Consider the following 27,217-nt stretch of genomic DNA (forward strand, 5'->3'; position numbering starts at 1 on the left):
TGTGATGTCCTTAGGTTAGTCAGGTTTAAGTAGTTCTAAGTTCTAGGGGACTAATGACCATAGATGTTCAGTCCCTTAGTGCTCAGAGCCATTTGAACGAAGCCAATAAAACTATGAAACCGTCGTACCTATTTCAACACGCTAATCTCCAAAGCTATTACACGAATTTTCGTGGCGTTTTCACAGGTAACTTGAGGAAAGCTTGGGGCTACTTCAGGCTTATTCATCAAAATCGGACCAAGAAAAAAATTGTAATTTAAAGTTTAAGGAGTCTGTTCAGCGTAGTAGTTAAGATGTTTGTCTTAGTGGCGGCGTAATACACCAAACAACCGATAGATGGTGCTGTGAGTTTCTTACAACACCATAGAACCAATAAATGAGGCTATTTTTTTAATTCATCTCTGTGACTGAGGTATTTTAGGAAGTTTAGATCAGTGACAGAATTAAGTGCTACCGTGTTATCTTTACGAATACAAACTAACGTTCGGTTTACTTGGCTAGGATATACGGATTTACTGATATAGCTTTTTGTATTAAAACTTAATGAAATTGCTTTGTTTCTTTTGTTGTTGTTGTTGTTTTTGTTTTTGTTGTTTGTTTTTGTTGTCTTCTGTCCTGAGACTAGTTCGATGCAGCTCCCGATGCTACTCTATCTTGTGCCAGCTTCATCATCTCCCAGTACCTACTGCAGTTACATCCTTCTGAATCTGCTTAGTGTATTCATCTCTTGGTCTCCCTCTACGATTTTTACCCTCTACGCTGCTCTCCAATATTAAATTGGTGATCCCTTGATGCCTCAGAACATGTCCTACCAACCGATCCCTTCTTCTGGTCAAGTTGTGCCACAAACTTCTATTCTCCCCAATCCTATTCAGTACTTCCTCATTAGTTATGTGATGTACCCATCTAATCTTCAGCATTCTTCAGTAGCACCACATTTCGAAAGCTTCTATTCTCTTCTTGACCAAACTACTTATCGTCCATGTTTCACTTCCATACATGGCTACACTCCATACAAATACTTTCAGAAACGGCTTCCTGACACTTAAATGTATATTCGATGTTAACAAATTTCTCTTCTTCAGAAACGGTTTCCTTGCCATTGCCAGTCTACATTTTATATCCTCTCTACTTCGACCATCATTAGTTATTTTGCTTCCCAAAGAGCAAAACTTTTGATAGATTTCTTTATATTTGACTCCTCGGCAAGGAAAGACGAAATTAATTAAATGATCCCAGAAGGGCTCAGTTTTTACCGATTGCAGCACGGAAGCCAGAAAAGCGATGGTATGCGAAGGCTCTTGTTCAACTTCCGTTGCGAAGCATGGGCGCGTAGCTGCTGGATAAGGGAGACGCGACATGCAGGGGCAGGAAGAGCTGCTTAGTATCGGCGCTCGGTGCAGGCACTGCCGGCGGACATCGACGTCAACATACGTAACGTAATGCACTCAAATATTGGGACGAGATCCATTATTGTTCGGTTATGCGATTGGTAATGGATCCCTGGAATCAGTAAAATCCGAAAACTGTGTATGAATAGGCGTTATCCAACCACTTACAAAGCCCTCGTTATACCGATTCTTGAATATTATTCGTTCGTTAGCCGTAGGATTAGTAAAAGAGATTGAGAGGATCCAAAGAAGACCACCACCACTTTTCGTCGCGGGTTCCTATAGAATGCAGGAGAGAGTCACGGATATGCTCAAACTGCACAACGAGTCGGTGCCCACGTCAAACTGCAGGTACCCTGTGAATGGCTAGCTAAGGCAGAGGCACCTTGTCAGCAGAACCATGCTCAGCAAAGCACTCTGGCGTCTTAACATACATTTGGGTAGAGGAAAGCTTTAGTTCCACACCCCAATAAGACTTCAGTAATATATTGCCTCAGCCTCCGGTGCACATCTTAAAGTACATAGCGGAGTACGTGGGGAAGGGGAAAGTTGTTATGGCTAGAGGGGAAAGGAGTGATAAAAATCGTCGGACCAAGTACCGATGGAAGTACAGACCTTCCCATTCGTAGTGTGGCAGTTAGGATCGATGGATATGTGGTGCTGTCGCTCTTCAGCTGCAACCGGATCAGAGCGATCAGTCTTTCGTATGCAGAATGAAATTCGTCAGGTGTTACTGAATGACAGATTTTTAGAGCATCAAATATATTCTCAGTTGCGAATATGAACAACCGGGAGCTGTATAATGGAATGACGCCAATAAAAATTGATGTCAGATTCGGATTTCACATTTATCACGAGCGGAAATCCGGGTTCGGGTCCGTTCCGGCACAAATTTGCATTGGCACCATTCGATTATACAGCTGATGGTTGTGCATAATCGCAACTGCGAATACATTTCGTGTATCAGGCATTGCAGTATCGTCATAACGTGGCTACCTTAGTAGCACGAGTTATGAGGTGTTAATGTGTATGGCAGGTACTTTCGGTGTGTACTGAAACGTCATCGGCCACACTGTCACACTTACACGTGCATTGAGCGTTCCCTATCCACCCCAACCCCACTGCTTTTTGGCAGACTCGGCGCCTGCCCGTTTAAGCTAATTCATTCCATCCGACGTTATTGTTCGATGACGAAGACGACGAGACGTTAGCCGATTGGCCTCCTCCTCTTCCGCACTCTTTTGTCAGCGGTATGAGAACGGGCGCATATCTCTCACTTCTGTGCGCGAGTGCCTATTCTGCAGAGGCGTCGATTTAATATGGAGAGGAACTGGAGTGCTGGAGTGGGGTGCGATTTAAATATGCGGCCATTGGTGGTGCATCTCGGCGGGTACGGCGCTGTCGGTAACCAGACCCACCATTACGTATTCACCCGTCTATTTTCTACTGCAGCTGGGTTTCTTTTGTAAACACCAGCCTCCTTAATTAACTACCCACCATTCGAATCCTTGTTTCTCGTCGCGGCACCCAGCGGGAGGAATCAATACCTCCATCGTTGTTTACGCGTGTTGCTTTCCGGCACGAATTACGTGACTACCGATGAAACGTGGGCCCGCCATGGTAACTTTTCATTCCAATCGTAAGTATGAAGAAAGTACTTGGTACGACATTACGAACTCTGAGAAGCCGAGGTATTCGCACTACGTTCCTTCTGCATCTACATGTGCACTCCGGAGAGCAACTGAAGTTCAGTAAATGATGTATCTGTGGTGTGCGTACTGTAAGACCTTCGGTACACACACCATCAGATTATTTGACTTGTCGCTCTAACGAAGTAGCCGAGAGTCAGCAATATGTCTCGTGGTCTTATCGTGGCGTGTTTATCTTCTGCCGTTAGGTCAGACGATAGAAATGCCACTTGCACGCTTACAGTAGCATATTGACGGTGACCAACTTTAAACAAAACTTGATTAATCTTCACACACATTTATTAAAATAATAACAAGCATAAAAATTACCTAAATTGGTTCTGGATGCTATTCACAATTTACAATCTGAAATTCCTTTGGTATTGGTACGTTAATCTTATTCTCACATATATCTGTGATATTTGACAAAAGTGTCTGTACATTTACCTTAATGACTATGTACAGAAATATGCTAATCTTATTAGGCGCAGACTGGAACTTGACTATAGACTGGAACAGACAAATGCAGACAGACTAATTGGAGGTCTGTACACTCGTTATAAAACCTCGCGCGTTCAAGTATCACTGCGCAAGTGTGATCCGCGAGGAGAAAAGGTTCTACGTTAGCAGCAAACTTATTGGCTGCGTTACATATTAATACGCGGATCGGCGGAAGCCGAATTTGGTCCGTCTTTATGGCAGCGCCATCTCGTAGAGCGGAGACGGACGAGCGCTGCGCCTGCGCTGTTGTGCTTAGCGGGGCGCGCTCTAGTGGGAAAGTTGTGTACGGGCTGACTACGCGGAACTATGTACACAACAGTATCAGTATCATAATCCTTCCCTTTTTCGCGGAATAAAATGTGGCAGCAAGTAATATATTGCTTAGGTCTCGTTGAAATGAACGCTTCAGGAATTATAAACAGGAAACCTCTCCTTGGTGCACAATACCACCAGCATCCACGTTTGTTTACTAAAAGACCCCGCGAGGAAACGAAGAGATAGAATGGCGAGGCACGTACTAAGACGTTAGTCGTTACTGAAAAGTGTTCAAGCAGTGGTGGAAGAAAGAATCGTTGAGGAGAACCTAGATATCGGAATATAAGAAAGATGGTAGGATTCGGAAGATGAAGAGGGTAGCTGACAAGCGAAAGGAATGGAGGCCCAGCTTCGAAGATTGATAACCAAAGCAATGACCGTTTTCTTACGCTGTATTCATTTAACTGTAGTTCATTGTGAACACGTTGTTGTCATTACGTAATGTTAGCACCGTAGACGGCACATCAGCGACACGGAGCGAGGTTTGTGGCGACATGGATTCCCTCAGATACAGCTCCTGATGTCAGGTCATGTTCTGACGTAGCTATGCGGGAGATTTTTGGGGCCCAGCACAAAATACGTGCTGCGTCCTTCTTAACTACATTTCTCGACAGAGCTCGACAAGGAATCTTGCTCATAATTACATTGTGAATTTTTCATAGCTGATTACGATGTATGTACATAGAAAGCGCCACATCATTCGGGGTGATGTATCCATTATGTAATACCGCGTTCATTACACTACCTCACTGTTTTAGATATTATTAAGAGAAGCGTCTTAAATAGATAGAACATTTTACATACGACGGCTTCGTATCGAAATTAGGAATGATTGATCCATATTCAACGCACGTCATTGACACCACAGGGGAATCCTGCTTGGAGCACATGTCGCCCACGGCCAAGGTAGACGTCGGGCTACCTCAAAGAATATGTTAGCATAAGCATTGCTTCGTACTGATAATCGCTGGTTTCACCATTTCGGAACGTTATTGTCGACTAAAATCTAACTTCAACAACGCTACAGATCAGTCCGTCACCACAACCAAGATTTGAGATTCAAGGAAAGAAAGAAAGCAGGGGGAGGGTGGCATCAATATCAAACGGCGAACGAAAGTCTTCATCTTTTTATTCGCCGGAATATTTTTATCTTAAATTAATTATAATATTTACTGTGGGAATTGTTGACTACTAAACGTTACGCAGTCGAGTAAATTACTGTAAGATAGTTAATGTTGCTGAAGCCACTAATGGAGCAGTGATTAAATAAAAACAAATGCTTTCAGGATGTGCCTACACAGCAATCACAACAGAGGAAGATACGACAGCGTGTTTCGACAATTCAGAACCTTCATTAGGGCCACGACAAGTTGTATATGCTTAGACTTGTCCTGTGACAGAGCGGTTTTTGCGTCAGTTATAATGGTACGAAGATAAGGACAGCACAACACCCACTTCCTGAGTGGAGAAAATCTCCAGGCATCGAATACGGGTCCCTTTGGCTTGCTGATCCCGCAGCTACCGAGACGGACGAGCTGAAATTTCCACAGTGCTTACTGCAATCCACGTTTTTCGGCTAGCGTACTAAGATTGATTTCATTTTCGGGCTGCTAATAGTGATGGTAATGTAATGCTTCGACTTCTTTTATGTTTCAGGAAACACCAAACGTTAATAATTGTTCGTTATTTCACAAACAGTAGATTACAACTTGACAGCTATATATTTCATCAGGGGATGACTACATTTATTTTATTTTTATTGCTGTTTCATCGAGACCTGCTCTCTTGCAATCTTTTTGCGGATCTTTTTAGTATACGAAGTGTTGTGATATAGCAACCCATTGTTGTACAGATTAAGTTATTAATTAGTTTTTAGCGAGACAAAGTACTTACTACACGTTAAAATAAAATTGGTGCAAAGCGAGCACAGACTAATCCCATCTATGTGGAAGACCTTCTTTTCCATTCAGAAACGTTGAATGTTTGGTGTCTTCAGTCTAGCTCTGTTCGTATCAGATGTCTCACGCCTTGACACGTGGCTGGTACCTCGTCGCTCGTCTCTCTCCGGTCACAGTATTGGGGTTTGCTGTATGTAGGCTCTGCTATCGTCGGCTTCCTGAGATAGTTTCCTTGCCACGATCTCCACATAAAGAGTGCATTAACACCTTTCTTCCATTAGCCGACCAACTACCTGAGAGGATACGTTCTTTCATCAGTGAGCCTCGGGACCCGACCGGGCGATGTGGCGAAAGCGGGTAGCACACTGGACTCATGTTCGGGAGGACGACGGTTCGAACCCGCGTCTGGCCAACCTGATCTGGGTTTTCCGAGATTTCCTAAATCGCTTCAGGCAAATGCCGGGATGGTTCCTTCCTTGGCCCATTTCCTTCCCTAATCCGAGCTTGTGCTCCGTCTCTAATGACTTCTGTGTCGACGGGACGTTAATACTAACCTCCTCCTCGAGGACCCGAACTGACTACCTCCTGGTGGAGCCACATGTCGATCGACCTAGGGTACAGATACTGGCCATCACTATTTATTATTTCAGGTCGCTGTCACCGGAAACGGAGAGAAGGAAAAGGGGAAGCAGAGTAGATGGTGGCTAATCAGAAGTCGACGACACGAGCAGAGAAATTAATCCGCGAGTCGCCCGAGGGCCGATGCCTTCATTTGCTCCTGGAGGGAGGGCGGGCCCACATTTTTCACCCCCGGTGAAAAATAGCCGCCTTAGATAATGCTCGATCCCCGGCCGTGCTCGTAGCTGTCCTGTGCATCCGTCACTACGGAGTGCACTGTGCGACCAGCGCCACGCCTCCACGTGAACGGATTTTTTGATATTCTTGGGGCAAATATTAGTGGAGTGTGACGCGCTGTCTTATCTGTATACGGCAGTGGCTGGGCGAGGACAGACCATGGTGACAATAACGACAGAGTGCCGTGAAATAATAAATCATCGGACGATACCGAGACTCGCTTCGCGCTGTGCGTCTGCGAGTAGAGCGACGCATTTTTGACTATTACAAAACAGTACGGTGTTCTAATCGGCGAATGTTATAGAAGCGTGCCCCCGTGGAAGTGTAATAGGTCCACTGATGTTCTCAACATACATAATCGATTTATCACATAATGTCAGTACCACTTTCTGAGAGTTCGGAGGGGTTGTCTATAGACAAGTATCATCTTTGGACGAAACTAAAGAAATGCGGAAAGGCTTGGATAACATTTCTACTGGATGTAAATGTGTGGCGGCTACCTCTAAAGGCAAGATATTGGCTCCAACCGAGAGATAGAATCTGACATCAGTTTACAATATTAGTGGCGTACATCTGCATTACGTTTTATCGTTTAAATATTTAGCATAAAACTAAGAAGCGACATGAAAATGGACGAAAAGCGAAGATCAGTATTACAGAATTTGTTGGAAGGGTTGTGGGTACGTGCAGTGCATCTCACCGGTTCTAGAGTACTCCTCCAGCATATTGAGTCCTTGTCAAGTAAGCGTGATAACAGACATGCAACGAATTCACAAATACGCAGCTAAGTCCATAAGAGGTACAACAATACGGGGATTGTGAGTCCGCCTTGATGCAAAACACATTATTTATTTCACAAACTAGTTTCAGCGACAAATATCGCCATCATCAGTGGGTTTCTTTAAATCTAAAACGTGCACAAAATAGCATTGTTACACACACTGTAACATTTTTGTTGTTTGTTTTTTGAATATAGTTCCCTGTGGTTACTTTCATACTACCTTATTTATTGTATGTTATAGCATTCTTTTACGAATTGTTGTCGCTGTTTGCGGCATGTTTTTTGTGCTTTTTCTGCTGCCGTTTTTCTCGGTAGGCATCATGTCATCTGCAACTATGTGAGCGGCTGTTAATAAACAAATACTAAAATGTGAAATTACGTATGACAGCGTTATTGACTTGGTATTTCGGTAGTGCTGTAGATACAGTTTTAGTGTGTACTAAGCTTTTACTCAGTTTGTCGTGTACTCACGTTCGTTGGACGGCATGCAGCTAATTTTGTACATAGAAAAGCACAACTTTGCCACTTTGTTTATGCTCCAAAACATCACGTTATCTTGCTGTTCGCGTGTGTCGTGAGAAATATGTCGAATGTGAAAGGGAAAAACGTAATAAACGAAAACGCAGCACTTTGAAACAACAGTCTTTACCACTCTTAGAGAACTGACACAGGACACAGAACAGGTAGCACGCACACGCAAAAGAGCCACTTCCCGATCACACACAGAGACATAAATAAGGAACAGAAGTCCTCAGAACTCCCGCTACAGTTTTCATAGCCATCTCGCAACATGCGATACATTTCTCGCGGCACACGCGAACAGCAAGATGGCGTAATGTTTTGGAGCATAAACAGAGCCAAACTTTTGTTTTTCTGGGTACAAAATTAGCTGCATGCCAACGTGAGTACACGACAAACGAAGTAACAGCTTAGTACACACCAAAACTGTATCCACAACACTACCGCAATCCCAAGTATATAACAGTGACATACGTAAGTTCACCTTTTAGAATTTTTTTTACTTACCACCGATCACATAGTTGCAGAAGACATAATGCATGCCGAGAAAAACGGCAGCAGAAAAAGCACAGAAAATATGCCGCAAACAGCGACAACAATTCTTAAACATGTTCAAATGTGTGTGAATTCCTAAGGGACCAAACTGCTTAGGTCATCGGTCCCTAGACTTACACACTATTTACACTAACTTAAACTAACTTATGCTAAGAAACACACGCACACGCACACGCACACGCACACGCACACGCACACGCACACGCACACGCACACGCACACGCACACGCACACGCACACGCACACGCACACGCACACGCACACGCACACGCACACGCACACGCACACGCACACGCACACGCACACGCACACGCACACGCACACGCACACGCACACGCACACGCACACGCACACGCACACGCACACGCACACGCACACGCACACGCACACGCACACGCACACGCACACGCACACGCACACACACACACACACACACACACACACACGCCCGAGGGAGGACTCGAACCTCCGGCAGGAATGGCCGCACAGTACGTGACATGACGCCCCAACAATTCTTACAAAAATGCTATAACGTACAATAAATAATGTAGTATTGAAAGTATCCAAAGAAAACTATATTCAGAGAACAAACAGCAGACATGTACTAATGAGTTACAGTGTTTGTACAACTATGCTATTTTGTGCTTTAGATAGATGGCGAGATTTGTCGCTGAAACTAGTTTGGGGAATAAATAAGTAACCAAATGACAAAAAGTGTTTTGCATCAAGGCAGACTCATAATTACCTTGCGTTTTCTATGCAAACGCGGACCAAATGGAAGAGTTCCAAGATAGTTATCATAAGAGGTCCATATTGTCCATCCGAAACTGTGGCAGAGATGGTCATGGAACTTAAATGAGAATCTTAGCAAGAAAGACGACGTAGTTGGAGGAAAACTGTGTGATCTTTCTACTGCCATCATCATCTAATGTATGGATGCCGAGAATAAGGTGAGAGATGAGGCTGCGCTCAGTACTCGAATGGAAGAGGACAGGTGGTTGCTGATGTACCATCTGGCACACACTGTACACTGGCTTGCGGACTAGAAGTTTACGTGTATACTATCTGTAAGCAGACCAAGACGGGCCGTTCGTGTCATCTACTCGCGATTAGATGGCTAGTAATGTGATATAAAACTTCTGTTGATAGTACTCAGTATGAACAAACTGCACGAAACAAGATGGTCGTAGAGTCAGTGTGAGTGACCAAAACAAACGCCGGCTTACTTTGTTCTCAGGCAGCCGCGTTGCAGGGAGCCGCTCCTGGAATGCTGTAGCTCCTGGGTGGCGTTCAACTGTTGCTGACTGACTATTACATCTCGAAGGTACTCGTAACCTCTCCTAAGTCTGTAGGTACTTATTGCCGTTAGCTCTTTTACTGAATGTTTATGAAAATCCACGGACTCTGTGGTCTAGAGGAGGCATTTTTCCCGATCAGGATTTCGAATGGCTGCTGCCGCTGATGAAGATCAGTAAATGGTTCAAATGGCTCTGAGCACTATGGGACTTAACAGCTGTGGTCATCAGTCCCCTAGACTTAGAACTACTTAAACCTAATTAACCTAAGGACATCACACACATCCATGCCCGAGGCAGGATTCGAACCTGCGACCGCAGCAGTCGCGCGGTTCCGGACTGAGGGCCTAGAACCGCGAGACCACCGCGGCCGGCGAAGATCAGTAGAAACAAATTGTAGAACGTAGTGCGAGCTGTTAAAGTATTACAAAGTTTGTCTTCAGGGCAATGTTGTGTGCGAGGTGTAAACACGAGTGCAGTCAGTGTGGCTTTAAAAATGGTACCTCGAGTCTATGTGCTAGCCGGATATGGCAACCACTGGTCAGAATGTTTGTGTAGTAGCACTGCCACTTCCGTGTGAGAACCCACCTGCTCATCCACTACATCTTGCTGCGAAGGAGACTTTTCACAGCGCAAGCACACTGTTAGAGACCGATAAACAGTCTCATAATAATATGCCACAACAGATGGTTCCGCATTAAAGCGAGCATTCTCTCTTCTTCTTAGTGAAAGTACGGTAGTTGCATGACTTGTACTGGTCAACTGACGAATCGCTTTAAATGTGCTGCGTTATCGCCGATGGAAACTTGTGTAACAGACATGTTGCCTTCTGACACGGAACAATGAAGAAGTAGGAATTGGAGCATAGTAAAAAAAACCAAAAAAGTAGTTTTTTTCAACAACCTGGAAGTTCGGTGCACCACTGCAGTACTTCACTAGACACAGTAATATTGGAAGTGGTACAGCCTTCCTTGCTTTACAACTAAGCTGTATGGGAACCTAGAGTGTTGACGTGGACAGTCACTCACCCACCGAGCCGCAATTTAAGAATTACAGTAGGGATAACAAATTCTGATACTCCTGTGACAAAATATCGAGTGGTTATAATTAAACCTGCGCGGCTTCAGAGGTCCCCCATGAAAAACGAGTGATTGTAGGGCAATGAAAGTGCGGAAGAGAAATAAAGAGTAAACCACTAATTTCCAACATTTGTTAATGGCTTACACTGTTTACCTTGCAGGTTACAAACGTTGCTCACTGTGGCGACCACGACAGCCTGGAACACACCTGAGATTCCATTTCACAAGTGTTCGCACGGTGGACTGTGCGATGTTCCGCCGTCATGACATAAATCGTGCACTGCTTGACGATTGAACATTGTTCCAGCATTCTCAGCCGTGGCAACAGTAACTTCGACAATAATTTGTGATGCAGTTGGCCCGCGGCCTCTTCCAGGAGCAGTTCAAATATCGCCATTTAATTCGAACTTGCGAATCATGTTCAACACCGTTGCGAAAAGACTACTCCGAACTCTTTTAATGCGTCGATAATCGCGACTAGGAGCGCTACTGCTGTTGGTTTTATTAACCCCTGCTCTACTTGTTCAGACGCATGTTGACTGTGCAACTGTAATGCATATTGATGCTTCTGTTTCAGCACTACGTCTCCGTACCAATACCGGCGACTAACGGCAAGTCACGGCACTAATAACGCAAATCCTGCAGCGCACAGTCCGAACATCATTCCTATCAAAACGTTTTCCACTTCATAACGAGGTTGGTACAGCAACCAGTATGTATGATATGAAGAAACAAGCAGTACTGGTTGCAGTGTTAAAATGTTTAGTGTTCCACAACGATGCGGTACACCTTTATTTAGGGATCTTCGTATTGGATGACATTTGGTAGCAATGGATGCATGGTATACCGCGCATAAAATATACCAGCTGGTAATGCGCCTCGTCAGAGCTTGAAAAACACTGCGCGGTGTTCTTATTATGGCACGTGGCGCAGTCCAGTGCAAACGAAACGGTGTCAGGCCTACAGTAAAGTTTTACATCTCAAACATGCCGGAGGTGTTGCGAATTCTCTGGTTGCGTGCAGGCAGAATATGCTCTACACCTCTATAATGCCAAATTTACTATAGGCCTAATCGCGTTTCGTTTGCATTGGACTGCGCCACATGAAGTAATAAGGGCACCGCACAGTGTATTTAAAGCTTCGACAAGGGATGTTATATGCGCGGTATCCCATCTACCGATCGCTACTAAATATCAGCCAACCCGAAGATGCCTAAATAAACGGGAAACGCGTTATTGGGAGACAATAAACTGGCTCAAGTAGCGAAAGTTTAGCTATAACCACCCTGTACATAGTCGCTTTTGAAGAATATGGCTGGGGCAAATAATCTCGTACGTAATTACGTAGACGTTACAGCAAGGAAGGTACCTATCCTTACATTAGTCCACTATTCGACGTACGACGGTTGCTGGCAGAAACAATTAACACTCACTCTTGCGGAAAACAAACGGTCGTTCAATCGCGCGGAAAAAAATTTAAAGAATGACGAAGAAGGGTGACTCGAACCGGGCAAGACGGTGCGGCACTGGTCTCCAATTCGTGAAGAGTGCACTCAGATTTGATGTTTGACGTGCTCACATTCAGCCGCTTAAGACGAAAGCCGGGACGAATCTTTCGATAAGGAAGCGGCCGATTTGTTCGTAAATGAGCGGGCGAGACGAGAGCGCGGTGCCAAATATTACGGAGGAGCAGCGGTGCGAGGTACGGCTGCGCTGGAGACAGGACCGCGCCGGCTGCGGCAGCCGCTGCCACTGGGCGCTGTTGCCGGCTCTGCAGGCCGCTGGACGCTCAGGCCTGGAGGCTCCGCCGCTCCCTCTGCTTGAAGGTCCCAAAGTCAAACTCGGCTTACCAGGAACCGCCCTTCTTACAGAAACCCACAATATACACGGTGCCCCAAAGGTGTAGTAAGTATGGGCTCTCACAAGGAGACTGCACGACCGTGGGGTCGGGGATTTGTCCGCAATTTTGTGCGGTGAAAGAGGACCCCTAACACCTGACGTGGTTAAAATATTAGGACGCACTACTTGGAAAATCACGAGAGAAATCGATCCAAAGTTTCTTCGGCGCCTTATGAGCATAAAATGTTAGTCCATTGCCGAGCCGCCGTCTGGCCTACATGGTTACCGTTCGGACCCGTACGCCAGAGCTCTCGGGCACTCTTTTTCCCTTCTGTTGCTTGCAAAATTGCAGCGAATTGTTACAGGAGAATCGTGGAATTCATTGCCGGGAAGATTGTATAAAAATTCATTCTATAATTCACCATCAATTATCGTCACCAATATTCCGAGACATGATTTAATATGCCTGGTTTGCCTCAAAATTGTCAGAAACTCGAAACATTTTCGTAAATGTTAATGGGGGATGTTTTTGTACAGATTTATTGCAAACGCCCTGTGATTGTAAAAAATCCGCTTTTAAATGTTGCGCAAGATGTCGCAAAAATTATTGCTTTGTTTGTTTTTACGGTAATTACCACTGCGGCTATTGTTTATAATTATATGTATAAAAATTGAATGTTTCCCAATCGACTTTGTTGTTCTGATTAAAAAGGCAATGTTTCTCCTCACATACTTAACAATGAAAAATGGAAAACCCACCGCCATGAATTGTGTTGTTGGACAAAAAGAAAACAATTTTTATTCAAAAATGTAACTAATTTGTTGAAAGTAATGTAGGTTTGGGAAACTTTCTGAATAATTGGTGGAATAACCAAAGAAAATGAAACAGAAGGAAAAAGTGCCAGAGGAGGAATCTAACACGAGACCTCTGGCGTAAGAATCTGAGCCCTAAACACCGAGGTCAGACCGCGGCTCGGCAGTGTACTAACATTTTATACTCATAAGGCACCTAAGAAACTTTGGATCGATATTTCCCAGGATTTTCCGGGTAGTGCGTCTTAGTATTTTAATCATTAGAGGTGTTAGCGGTCCTCTTTCACCACACAAAATTGCGGACAAATCCCCGACCCCACGGACGTGCCGTCTCCTTGTAAGACGCACACCTTAACATCTGTGAGCGCTTTTTCGATACTGCGACACACATCGCCTCTGCAGAACATGTGCTCGTAGCTCCTAAGGTATGTATTTTAGAGCCCATCTTTACTGAACTATTTTGCGATCCTGTCACAGCCCTGAATATTGACCAATTCTCCTAGGACACCCTGTAGTAACATCATTACGGGAATAGCAACGAGGACTGGAAGGAAACTGATAATACGTATATTTGACGAATGTCGTTTTATTAATAGCAGAAGTGTTGTCCAAACATTTCCGAATATAATCATTTAACTGCTAGAGAACTCGCACACTGCGTCTCTTCTTATCCTTCGTGCAAAATAGCTTCACACAATTCTGTGTTGCTCAGTTCAGCTTACTTTTTACACTACTGGCCATTAAAATCACTACACCACGGACATGATGTGCTACAGACGCGAAATGTAACCCACAAAAAGAAGATGCTGTGGTATGCAAATGATTAGCTTGTCAGAGAATTCACACAAGGTTGGCGCCGGTGGCGACACCTACAACGTGCTGACATGAGGAAAGTTTCCAACCGATTTCTCATACACAAACAGCAGTTAACCGTCGTTGCCTGGTGAAAAGTTGTTGTGATGCCTCGTGTAAGGAGGAGAAATGTGTACCATCACCTTTCCGCCTTTGATAAAGGTCGTATTGTAGCCTATCACGATTCCGGTTTATCGTATCGCTGAATTGCTGTTCGCATTGGTCGAGATCCAATGACTGTTAGCAGAATATGGAATCGGTGGGCTCATGAGGGTAATACGGAACGCCGTGCTGGATCCCAACGGCCCTGTATCACTAGCAGTCGAGATGACAGGCATCTTATCCGCATGGCTGTAACGGATCGTGCAGCCACGTCTCGATCCCTGAGTCAACAGATGGGGACGTTTGCAAGACAAAACCATCTGCACGAACAGTTCGACGACATTTGCAGCAGCATGGATTATCAGCTCGGAGACCATGGATGCGGTTACCCTTGACGCTGCATCACAGACAGGATCGCCTGGGATGGTGTATTCAACGGCGAACCTGGGTGCGCGAATGGCAAAACGTCATTTTTTCGGATGAATCCAAGTTCTGTGTACAGCATCACTATGGTCGCATCTGTTTTTGGCGACATTGCGGTGAACGCACTTTGGAAGCGTGTAATTGTCATCGCCATACTGACGTATCACCCGGCGTGATGGTATGGGGCGCGATTGGTTACACCTCTCGGTCACCTCTTGTTTGCATTGACGGCACTTTGAACAGTGAATGTTACATTTCAGATGCGTTACGACCGGTGGCTCTACCGTTCATTCGATCCTGCGAAACCCTTCTTACATTTCAGCAGGATAATAAAATACCGAATGTTGCAGGTCCTGTACGGGCCTTTATGGATAAAGAAAATGTTCGACTGCTGCCCTGGCCAGCACATTCTCCAGATCTCTCACCAACTGAAAACGTCTGGTCAATGGTGGCCGAGCAACTGGCTCGTCACAATACGCCAGTCACTACTCTTGATGAACTGTGGTATAGTGTAGAAGCTGCATGTGCAGCTGTACCTGTACACGCCATCCAAGCTCTGTTTTACTCAATTCCCAGGCATATCAAGGCCGTTTTTACGGCCAGAGGTGGTTGTTATGAGTACTGATTTCTCAGGATCCATGCACCCACAGTGTGTGAAAATGTAATCACATGTCAGTTCTAGTATAATATTTGTCGAATAAATACCCGTTTATCATCTACATTTGTTCTTGGTGTAGCAATTTTAATGGCCAGTAGTGTAAATGTTGCAAAAAATTTCATTAAAGAAACCTCTTACTCGTTCGCGTTGTTAATTATGCATAGTGTAGGTTCGTTCTTTCTCCAGGTACTGTAAAACCTAAACTTTTTTGCTTGTTATAGATACTTGGCCCCTCTTGTCGCAGACTACGTGAAGAGAACTGCTCTCTACTCGTGTAACATGTAGTGTCTCACGAAAACTAAGTAAACAGGTAAACATTAAAAAGATGAGAAAAAAGACACAAATGCATGAAATTCGTCACTGTAACACGACTGACCGCAGCGAGATCTGATCAACTTCCTAAGCTCGGGTCCCTCCCCTATCCGCGCCTGCTTAGGCTTTCCCGTACTCAAAATTTTATAACTCAAGACTCGACACAGTAATTAAACGTTGACGTCACTGACACACCCGCGACGAGATTGACGGCGGGTTTACGCGCAGCTGACTCACATCCACCACCGCTGCTAGTAAGAAATCGCTGAGTTGCAAGAGTGTTTATCTGCGGCTTCGCGGAGCTCATCCGGCCACAACGATTAAATAAATAATTGCCAAGAAATCAAAAATAAAAGCGAGTCCAGGTACGATGAGAAGCAGAAAAAGACGTTAACTGCGTCCACAGGCCCTGGCCGACCCATCGGCACCGACCGAGCGCCATGTCATCCTCTGCTAATGGCGTCCTAGGATGCGTTATAGACGGGCGTGGGGCCAGCACACACTGTCACAGTCTTTGTCAGTTTTCGTGACCGAGAGCTGTCACTGTTCGGCGAAGCTAAGCACTTGGCCTCAGGAGGAGGAGGAGGATGATGAGATCACTGTTTAACGTCCCGTCGACAAAGAGCTCATTAGAGACGGAGCACAAGCCCGGATTAGAGAAGCATTGGGAAGGAAATCGGCCGTGCCATTTCAAAGGAACCTTCCCGGTATTTGCTTGAAGCGATTTAAGGGTATCGCGGAAAATCTAAATCAGGATGGCCGCACGCTGGTTTGAACCGTCGTCCTCCCGAATGCGAGTCCAGTGTGCTAATCACTACGCCACCTCACTCCGTTTGGCGTCACGAGACTGAGTTCACCCCGTTCCAGTCCTCCCAAGGAAAAAATCGCACAGTGCTGGTAATCGAACCCGGGTCCTCCGCACTGTAGACACCAACCTGACCAGTCAGCTATGGAGGCGGACACCCAGAATGTGCACTGCAGATGAAAACTGCTGGGGTACGAATTTCTTTGTGTACCAACAACGAAATTAGTGAGCAAAAAGCAAGAGTCATTGCATCTCATTATGTTGCCAGCTTTATTTAGAGTTTCAAACGAGGCTTCATAGTAGAAAATTGGCGACCATAACCGTAGTTACATTATTTATTTATTTATTTATTTGGTATCTGTGGTGTCACCGCCAGACACCACACTTGCTAGGTGGTAGCCTTTAAATCGGCCGCGGTTCGGTAGTATACGTCGGACCCGCGTGTCGCCACTGTCAGTGATTGCAGACCGAGCGCCGCCACACGGCAGGTCTAGAGAGACCTCGTAGCACTCGCCCCAGTTGTACAGCCGACTTTGCTAGCGATGGTTCACTGATTACATACGCTCTCATTTGCCGAGACGACAATTTAGCATAGCCTTCAGCTACGTCATTTGCTACGACCTAGCAAGGCGCCATATTCAGTTACTACGTATGAGAACGTATCCTGAACAGATACTATTGTGAATCATGTACCGTCAAGAGCGACGTTCATCATTAGTGGATTAAAGTTAAGTATCAAACTAGCTATGTCTGCTTTCTAAATTCTAATTCCTTTTCATGTTCCAGACCTCACGTCAGTATAGTCCTTCCCTCCTCACGCCAGCCTGCGTGAGCTAAATCGCGGTCTCCTCTAGCAACACGGTGTTGGCACTTCTGCCAACTACAACAGTATCAGTGCACAATTGCGAAGAGGCGATGAAGAAAAGGTGCGAGTTTTCTAAGCGGCGTGTAGAACGTTCAAATGCACTGATCTCTCTAACTATGGTCGAATGCTGAATCCTGCGAACGATAAATACGACCACTTGGGGAATGTCCAGTTTGGCAGTTCTTGACTGTGACTCTAAACACGGTCCTGATGCTGTCTTCAGGTACTCTTGATGCGGAAACAGCCGCCGCTGTGGCCGAGTGGTTCTAGGCGCTTCAGTCCGGAGTCGCGCTGCTGCTACGGCCGCAGGTTCGAATCCTGCCTCGGGCATGTTCTCCTGGGTTTAGTTAGGTTTAAATAGTTCTAAGTCTAGGGGACTGATGACCTCAGATGTTGAGTCCCATAGTGCTTGGAGCCAGTTGACGCGGAAACTTCCTGGTAGATTGAAACTGTGCCGGACCGGGACTCGAACTTAGGAACTTATCCTTTCGCGGACAACCAATTTACCAACTTAGCTGCCGGAGCACGTCTCACGATCCGTCCTCACACCTTAACCTGCGCCAGTACCTCATCTCCTATCTTCCAAACTTCACAGAAGCTCAGCTACGAAACTTGGTGACTGGGAAGTTTGGAAGGTATGAGATGAGGTACTGGCGAAAATATAGCTCAGAGGACGGGTCATGAGTCGTGCTTCGGTAGCTCAGATGGGAGAGCATGTGCCCGGGAAAAGGAAAGGTCCTGGGTTCAAGTCCCGGCCTGGCACAGTCTTATTCTGCCAGGGAGTTTATCAGCACACACTCCGCTGAAGAGTGAAAAATTCATTATACGGTTGAAAATATTTGCTGAGTGGATCCGTGTGTCCGCTTATATTTGTGTTTGGCGGATGGCTGCCCACTTGGGAAATATTAGCGCAACGAAAGGCGGAAGCATACAATAGGTCTTGCCTTCTGTGCCCTCTGTTGAAGGCTAACGTTAACTCCGTTGCACTGGGCGACCTTCGGTATATCGTTAGAGAACACAGAAGTGGGTGTAACGTAGTTAATCTTCTCTCTATATAATCCTTTCGCTTTCGCTGTGGTATGTGTGTTGTTCTTAGCATAAGGTAGTTTAAGTAGGGTGTAAGTCTAGGGACCGATGGCCTAAGCAGTTTGGTTCCTTCGGAATTCACACACATTTGAACATTTGAAACTACGAGCACCATTCAATGTTACGTAAGGTTAAATATAATATACTACATATACACATCAAGCTTCGTCCGTACAGTTTTAAAAACAACTATATTCTAATTTGACGTTATCTCTTTACAGGTAAGGAACGGGCTTTGGCACTGGTGCGATTCTGGCTTGTACTGTGAGACTGTTAATATGATTTCAGAGAAACGTATCAGGCATGGAAAGAATGTACTATTTGGCAGTTGTTTTGGTATAGAATGCTCTTTGCCCTTTCAAGTGTAATTACGAGGGTACGTATTGGATTACATGAAAAATCTTGCGGAGCTCCACGTCGATGGAAACGCTGCCGACGTTAACTGCTGATCGTCTTTTTTTAGGGCACGCAAACAATGTTCTTTAATATTTGGTCATTCTATCTGGAGTGAACAACATATGTCATTCATTATCCTTTAGCTGATAATACAATGTTATTTAAAATATTACTAACGTACAACGTATAACGGATTTCACCAGTTTATTAATCGTATTTATATTAAATTCAAACCACCTCGTGAAATTTCCAGACCACAGATTCCATCTAGTCTCCCCCGATTTTACATATAACACATTGCGGTCACATTTCAAATATGGCTAGGAACTCCAGTGTGTGCGCCGAAACAGCACATGTATAATATTCGCATGGGAAACATAAAATCAAAGATTTACGTGCGACTCATTTGTTGGAAGAACCTCACTGATATGTCTAAAGCGGCAACTGTAAAATTGTGCACGAAAAACGAAACTAATTTCGATTTACTGCATTTCACGCAAATATATACACTTTCAAAAAATAATTCACAAAAGCGGAAACAACTGTAGTACTGCCACTGTTACAATGCACAGAACCTGATAAAAAATGGACGCAAGCAGTACCAGACATAAATACACTATTCTCAACAGCTACTTCAAACTCTAATGATTATGTAAGACATTTAAAAAGCGCTGTTTTTGCTGTAATAGGAAGTACTGTCGGCGGTGTGTGCTAATCCTCTTCGGCTACCACATTACAGATTCTAAGAGCCGGGCCAAAATGCACTCCGGCAACTCCGGACGAAGCTCAAAAAATGGCTCTGAGCACTATGGGGGTCGCGCGGATCCAGACAAGCGCCTAGAACCACTTGGTCAGCGTTTGAATCGTTGGTGAAGCACCGTGGATAGCCTTGCTCGAAGGGCAGGTTACACTCCTGGCCCTCAGACTGACAATATCTTACTGTGAAATCGAGACGGCGTACATTCTAAAGGAACTAGCTCCGTTACACGGGCAGATTAGGGCAAGCTCGTTTTTAAACTAGTTCCCTTCATTACCCCACTGTTGGATCAACTACACATTTCGGACGAGCCACTGGGCCAGGATGAGGTCAAGACGCCACATCAGGATTTAAATACCCATCTTCACATCCTGATTTCAGTTACATATGGTTTCCGTAAATTCTTCCAGGTGAATGCGGGGATGTTTTCCTGAAAAAGGCGATGCCCAAGTTTCTGTTTCTGTTCTGCAAATCTCGGTAGGACGAAGCCACTAACCCAGTTTTGCCATAAATGCACGAATGAATTTATTAAAGGAAGTAAAACAAGTCTGCGCAAACAAACGTGCGGTTTTAATTTCATGCCAGATAGTCAAGAGTGCATCCACGTAATAGCTGTTTGTTTCCATGCGGCCGACAAATGACGCCACTGCCGACAGCGCTTCAGGCCAGAAAGAGAAAGAGAAAGATAAAGAGAGAGAGAGAGAGGGAGGACGCAGGGTATCTTTCAGATTACTGCGACGACGCGATTAGTTTCATTTTATAATCGCTGAGGTTTCGTGCCAGAATTAACTCATTTGTGGGTGCACGTGCTTGTGGTAAGCTGGTGGTGAGGACGATGAATTCGCATTTTCTTTATACCGTAGATCCACGTGTGCATACACGGTCTGCTAAGAGAACGCCCACCAGGATGTTCTCTTCGGTTGGTTTTCGAATGAAACGTGTATTTCGATGTAGCGGTTAAATAATAGTGCTGTCCAGCATATAATCAGAAACCTGTCTTATCTCGGCTGTCTCTCCGACATTATCGCTGAAATTCTCTCCACGAGCCCGAGTAAAAAGTTCGCTAATGTGCGGGTCTGGTGCGTAGTATAACATTGCTGCATCAAAGATTTCGCTGATGGCAATAATTTCCGTAGACGTGAGCTCCGATCGTATAAGCGACCAGTAATTGCAAATTAGTCGCGGCCTGAATTATTTTCACGCTAGTGTTACGAAATTTCGCGCCGCAATTATGCAGGCTAGTACTTTTTTCTATCTTCTCTCCTTCTCTCCCCCCCCCCCCCCACCTCCCCCCCCGCCCACTTCTACTATACCAAGTGGGCCTCTTATTCATCCCTCTTCAGATGTTTGGGTAGCGGGTACCCAGAGAAAGTGCTCAGTAGGGCAGCAGTAATAAGAATATTTAGTTCACTGGCATCCGACTGCACAATGACGTACATCGTTACCGAAATGACTGTATTGTTCCAGAGTGTCATGCATATCGTGTAGAGGCCTGATGTGGAAAGCTTCGGGCAAGTTTGCAAAACAGGAGAGAGTTACTAGCAGAGCTGAAGCTGTGATAGCACGTCGTAAGTCTCGCCGGGATAAGTTAGTCGGTAAGAGCATTGTCCACGAAAGGCAAGGTTCCGGGTTCAGGCCCCAGTCCAGAAAATTTCAAAACAGCACTCATTCTTTTGCAGAGTGAAGTGGGACTCCACTTGCGTCAGGTATACTCGTGACTGTAACTTAAATGAATGGAACGTTTACATTTATATTCAGAAAGCTGGCACAGGTCGAACTGTATAGTTCCACAACGTTAATACCATTTTCTCTCTCTCTCTCTCTCTCTCTCTCTCTCTCTCTCTCTCTCTCTCTCTCTCTCTCTCTCTCTCTCTCTCTCTCTCTCTCTCTCTCTCTCTCTCTCTCTCTCTCTCTCTCTCTCTCTCTCTCTGTGTGTGTGTGTGTGTGTGTGTGTGTGTGTGTGTGTGTGTGTGTGTGTGTAGGGGAGAGGGAGGATTTTCTACCGAGGATGTCAAATTAAATATACAGGATGCCCCAGAAATATTTCGACAAACTTCAAGGGGTTGTAGAGGGTGTCCTGAGCAACGAAAAAAATGGCTCTGAGCACTATGGGACTTAACATCTGTGGTCATCAGTCCCCTAGAACTTGGAACTACTTAAACCTAACTAACCTAACGACATCACACAACACCCAGTTATTACGAGTCAGAGAAAAATCTCTGACCCCACCGGAAATCGACCCCGGACGCGGGAAGCGAGAACGCTACCGCACAACGAGCTGCGGACTCCTGAGCAACAAATTGACTGTAGGAACCCATGCCCGGAAATGTCATCCAACGACGCTAGAGAGCGTCGAAGATACAGGCGCAAATGCCTGCCACGACACCAAACGTGACTTTGTACAGTCGCGGAACGTTTGGCAATGCTGTTTGTTATTCATTTATCGCGACTCACTGCCCCGACCACGTGGAGAAGTGGAGCTAGCTGCTGCGTACAAAGGTCTTGTCTGCGAAGCTCTGTTGCCTCGCTGGATGACTTTCGGACACAAGTTAAGATTTGCAGCTTATTGTTTTCCTAGAACTCTTTAAAATCTCCAATGTTTTTCGGTATACATGTTCAATTCCAACATCAAATGTTGCCCTTTTGTCTACATCCTCACGATACACGGTCCAGACCCCATCAATGTTACCACTGCCTACGCTCGACTTCAGTGTGCAATAACCACTCACAGATGACATCTGGCAGCGCTAGCAGTGGGCACTACACAAAGCGTGCCGGGCGGAGGGGGACGCGGAAAACAGTGTAGTCTTTGTCGCAATGCGGAAGCGGAGTGATTTATCTGACGTCCAAACGAGCATCATCATTGGCTTTCGGACCAAGGATAGAAGTATTTCCGAAACGGCTAAGTTTGTAAACCGTCCGCGTGCCGCCGTTGTTAAAGTGTATCGTACGCTATCCTAAACGGGCGTCGATTCAAGTGTGGTGCACCACGGGCCATAGATGGCAGCGGTGAACGTACGAGTAGACGTGCAGCTGCTGAGTAATGTGCAACTGACCGCCCGGGGGTACCGACAGTCTCTCTTCGAAGACCGTTGTTGCGCATGGGCCTCCGTAGCAAGCGCCTCGTTCTTGCACCCATACTGACAGCTATTCGTCGACGACGAAGGCTAGAATTTGCACGCCAATGTCTCAACTGGACGTTCACTGAACGGTGAAAGGTGGCTTTTCAGATGAGTCATGGACGTTGGCGTGTACGTCGTGAAACGTCTCGAAGACAACACCCTGCTACAATCGTCGGAAGGTTCCTGGCTGGAGGACGGACCGTTATGATGTGTTTTCGTGGCATTCCTTGGGCAATATTGTCATTCCGGATGGCAAAGTGGATCAGCACACATATGGATCTATCCGTATGGTGGGGGGACCGTGTCCACCGCTACATGCAGTTGTTCTTCCTCAGCATGATGTCATTTACCAGTAGGACAATAGTGCGTGTCACACAGCTCGCACTGTACCTGCTCGGTTGGGAGAGCACCGTGATGAGTCTACCGTAGTCCCACCACCGTACTCCCCGCATTAAAACCCAATCGAGAATCTCTCGGGCACTACGCGCCGTGGATCTTGAACCCCGAAACCTGGTGCCACTGGCCACGGCAGTGAAACCGGTATGGCTCCACATCCCCGCCGGTGCCTCCCAGACTGTCTTCCTCCACGTCTTGCAACGACCCGTACTGCTAAAGTTGGTTATTCAGGCTTTTGGCAGATGACCACATTAATGTGACTGGACAGTGTAGTATGCTGTGGTCACTCCTGCCGTCTAAGACGACAGCAGTAGTGTCAACAGGAATGCACTCTCGCGTTGCTGGTTTGACGAATACTCGGGCACCGTATCGCAGTTCGACGAGCCCAGTCAGTCGTCCAATCATAATCCCACGGTAAATTTCCGGGACTATTTGGAACAGCGGGTGAATTGTAGCAATAAACATCCCTGCAATCTGGTGGCTTCGTGGGATCTAATGGTCGACGACCGTCTTCAGCTGGATGTGGCAGGATACTTTCCCACTTCTAATCGAGGCCATTCTCGAGACTAGAGCCGGTGTTACAGTGATGCCTCCTGGGGGTCACTAATTGAATCTTTAAAGCCCTCTTTGCAACATACTTAACTCCTTGGCGCTTCTCCGGTAGTTTTCTCCCGGCATCTTCGAGAATCACTTGTGACGTCGACGCAGGTGTTTAAAGTTTAGAAGGAAACATCCTGGCCCAGATGTAGGAAGCAACTGAAGTCGCAGCGCACGTTCCGTGTGTGGTTCCCAAGCGCTCACCTACTGCGTCCACATACGCATTCGCCTCTTTTAAGTGAACGGACGGTAAGTCCTTCGCCCTTTGCTCTTCGGGCACATGTCACAAGCATATGCTACGTCTGTGAGTAAAGACCCAGTCCACCGCGAGGTATTTCGCAATTCCCACTTCTTGAAATATACCGACTCAGAGCTGCGCCAGTGGTGAGTTACACGCGTACAAAATGCCCCCCTCTCTCTCTCTCTCTCTCTCTCTCTCTCTCTCTCTCTCTCTCTCTCTCTCTCTCATTTCCCGTTGGAGCTCTTTGTGAACACTGAGACATTTTCTGTTGCTCACAGGAGCACGCTCGAAGATACAGGTACGGGCTGCTCTGCTAGAGTCTGTCGTACATGCCGGTCCTCTGGACATTAAAGAGCTCCCCTCTTTTTGAGATGGGACACGGAATTTCCAGGGAAGAACTAAACCCGTCCCCGTTCCTCTCTACCAACACGAGCCTACCATCCTGCGGGCAGTAGCAGAGGATTTTCGCCATCTCGCATCTAAGAAATCATAATGCGCGACTAATGAAAATTTGCACCCGACCGACTCACTTAGGCTGTCATTCACCTTAGCCATTAGACTTTCTGAGCACGCTCAGTCCTGACGCAAGCTGTTATTATTATTATTATTATTATTATTATTATTATTTTACTTGTAGATGATTCTCCATTTCGGAATAATAGAAATCTGGGCTCGAGCCTTCTTTTGGCACAAATTTTCATTAGTTGCAACGAGGCATTACATTGCAGTTAACCATGGTATTATTTCATATCGCTGATTCCATCCACAATACCTCCATGAATACCGTATCAGACGTGTCTTTTAATAAGTATGATACTTGCGTTGTAATCATGACGAGATACTTCATTGCCATTACTTTTAAAAAGCAGTCATAGGTCACACAATGCTCTTCATTGGTTAAACAAATATTGGATTCACCAGGTAGGGCATCATCAGGTTATGCAGAAATACAATGCAAAATGAACGTAATAGATAACCGGGAATGGTCATAGCCTAAGCTAATAAATCAAAAGTGAAAACCAAATATGTAAGACGTAAAGTGTAGGAAAGCTTGTATAAAATATTATAATTTCCGCTAATAAGCATTCGTCAAATACGCCTAAAATATCCGGTAAGCGTAAACGAAGAGCACCGTTGAATGTGGTTTAAAAACCACCGAGAATAAACGTACAGAAGAATACTTAACAGGTGTAACCGTCGGTTTACCGCGTGCGATGTGAGCCATCATTCATAGCAGCGTATAATAACGAAAACTAAAACGCTTTTGTATTCAAACGAATGTCACATATAATTACAAACTATGTAGGAAAGTTAATCCAACAGCAACAGAGTTTTTTAAACCTTGTCAAGGAACAAGAGTGGCAGGACGTGTATAGTGCCGATAACATAGACGATAAATATGCTTTCCTTAACATATTTCTCATGCTCTTTGAAAGTTGCTTTGCATTAGAACGTTCTAAGCAGTTACTAGCAGTAATGGACAGCCCGGGTGGCTGACTGGTAGGATATCATGTAGAACAAAGCGGGAATTATATCAAAATGTTAGAAGAAGTCACAATCAAGCTACAGTAGCTCATTACATTGGCCTCTAGACATATCAGAGGTCCCATATCACTCCAACTGTACCCGCCCCACACCATTACAGAGCGTCGACCAGCTTGAACAGTCCCCTGCTGACTTGCAGGGTCCTGGGATTCATGAGGTTGTCTCCATACCCGTCACGCCCATCCGCTCAATACAATTTGAAAGGAAATTCGTCCTACCGTACAACGTATTTCCAGTCATCAACAGCCCAATGTCTGTGTTGACGGGCCCAGGCGAGGCGTAAAGTTTTGTGTCGTGAATTCATCAAGGGTACACGAGTGGGCCTTCGTTTCTGAAAGCCCATACCGATGGTGTTTCGTTGAATGGTTCGCACGCTGACACTTGTTGCTGGCCCAGCACTGAAATCCGCACAAATTACGGAAGGGTTGCTCTTGTGTCACGTTGAACGATTCTCTTCAGTCGTCGTTGGACCCTTTCTTGTAGGATCTTGTTCCGGCCGCAGCGATGTCGGAGATTTCATGTTTTGGTTCAAATGACTGAGCACTATGGGGCTTAAAATCTCAGATCCCGTAGAACTTAGAACTACTTTAACCTAACTAACCTAAGGACATCACACACATCCATGCCCGAGGCAGGATTCGAACCAGCGACCGTAGCGGTCGCGCGGTTCCAGACTGGAGCGCCTAGAACCGCTCGGTCACACCGACCGGCCTTCATGTTTTACGGGATATTCACGGTACACTTGTGAAATGGTCGTGCGGGAAAATCCCCACTTCATAGCTATGTCGGTTATGCTGTATCCCATCGCTCGTGCACCGACTATAACACCACGTTCAAACTCACTCAAATCTTGATAACCGATCTAATAACTGCGCCAGACACTTTCTGTCTTACATAGGCGTTGCCGACTGCAGCGCCGTATTCCGCTTGTTTACATATATCCGTATTAGCATGAGCATGCCTATACCAGTTTCTTTGGTGCTTCAGTGTATATAGTTAAATAGCGATCTCAACTGTGTTGCAATCAAGTGGTATTGAAAATGACTGGATGTCTTCGGCTGATCTCTCTCTCTCTCTCTCTCTCTCTCTCTCTCTCTCTCTCTCTCTCTCTCTCTCTCTCTGCCTACAATGTTTTAACAGTTACGCAATCTAGATCTGTATGTAGAAGAAAAAAAAAAGGAAGATATTAAGCAACGCCTCTTACGACGTGCCCCAGGATATGTCTGATACCGAAGATAGTAGAAAGCCTGTGGAAGACATTTTGCGGCACAGGCAGAGAAACGTGCCGTCGACATTCCTGAGTGATAGCATCGCCAAGGCGCGTCACCCTCAGCTGATCCAGCCGCTCTTAATGGAAGGAAGTGAGCAAGGATAACGGCGGCTGTATCAGTTCCTTGTACTGCACCGAGCCTCTTGTTTCGGCGACTGGCGGAGTTCGTCTTTTTGCTACTCGTGCTACAGTAATATCGGCGCGGTGTGAATACTGAAGGCCGGTTTTTTTGCAGTCGCCTTTTATAGCGCGGGCCGTGTCC

The 27,217-nt window shown here is 45.7% G+C and overlaps 1 protein-coding gene across 5 annotated transcripts in view; it reads left to right on the top strand.

The window, feature by feature from the left end:
• LOC126297381 (latrophilin Cirl) overlaps positions 1-27,217 on the top strand; it is a 715,307-nt gene that overhangs the window by 62,655 nt on the left and 625,435 nt on the right. Inside the window, exon 2 of one of the 5 annotated variants that reach the window (XM_049988106.1) lies at positions 9,741-9,827. The exons of the other annotated variants lie outside the window; for them this stretch is intronic. The gene's annotated coding sequence lies outside the window, so the exon portion shown is untranslated. The remainder of the gene's footprint in view (positions 1-9,740; positions 9,828-27,217) is intronic. 5 annotated transcript variants of the gene reach the window in all.

This window comes from Schistocerca gregaria, chromosome X (assembly GCF_023897955.1).
Source record: "Schistocerca gregaria isolate iqSchGreg1 chromosome X, iqSchGreg1.2, whole genome shotgun sequence".
NCBI classification, from domain to species: Eukaryota; Metazoa; Arthropoda; class Insecta; order Orthoptera; family Acrididae; genus Schistocerca; species Schistocerca gregaria.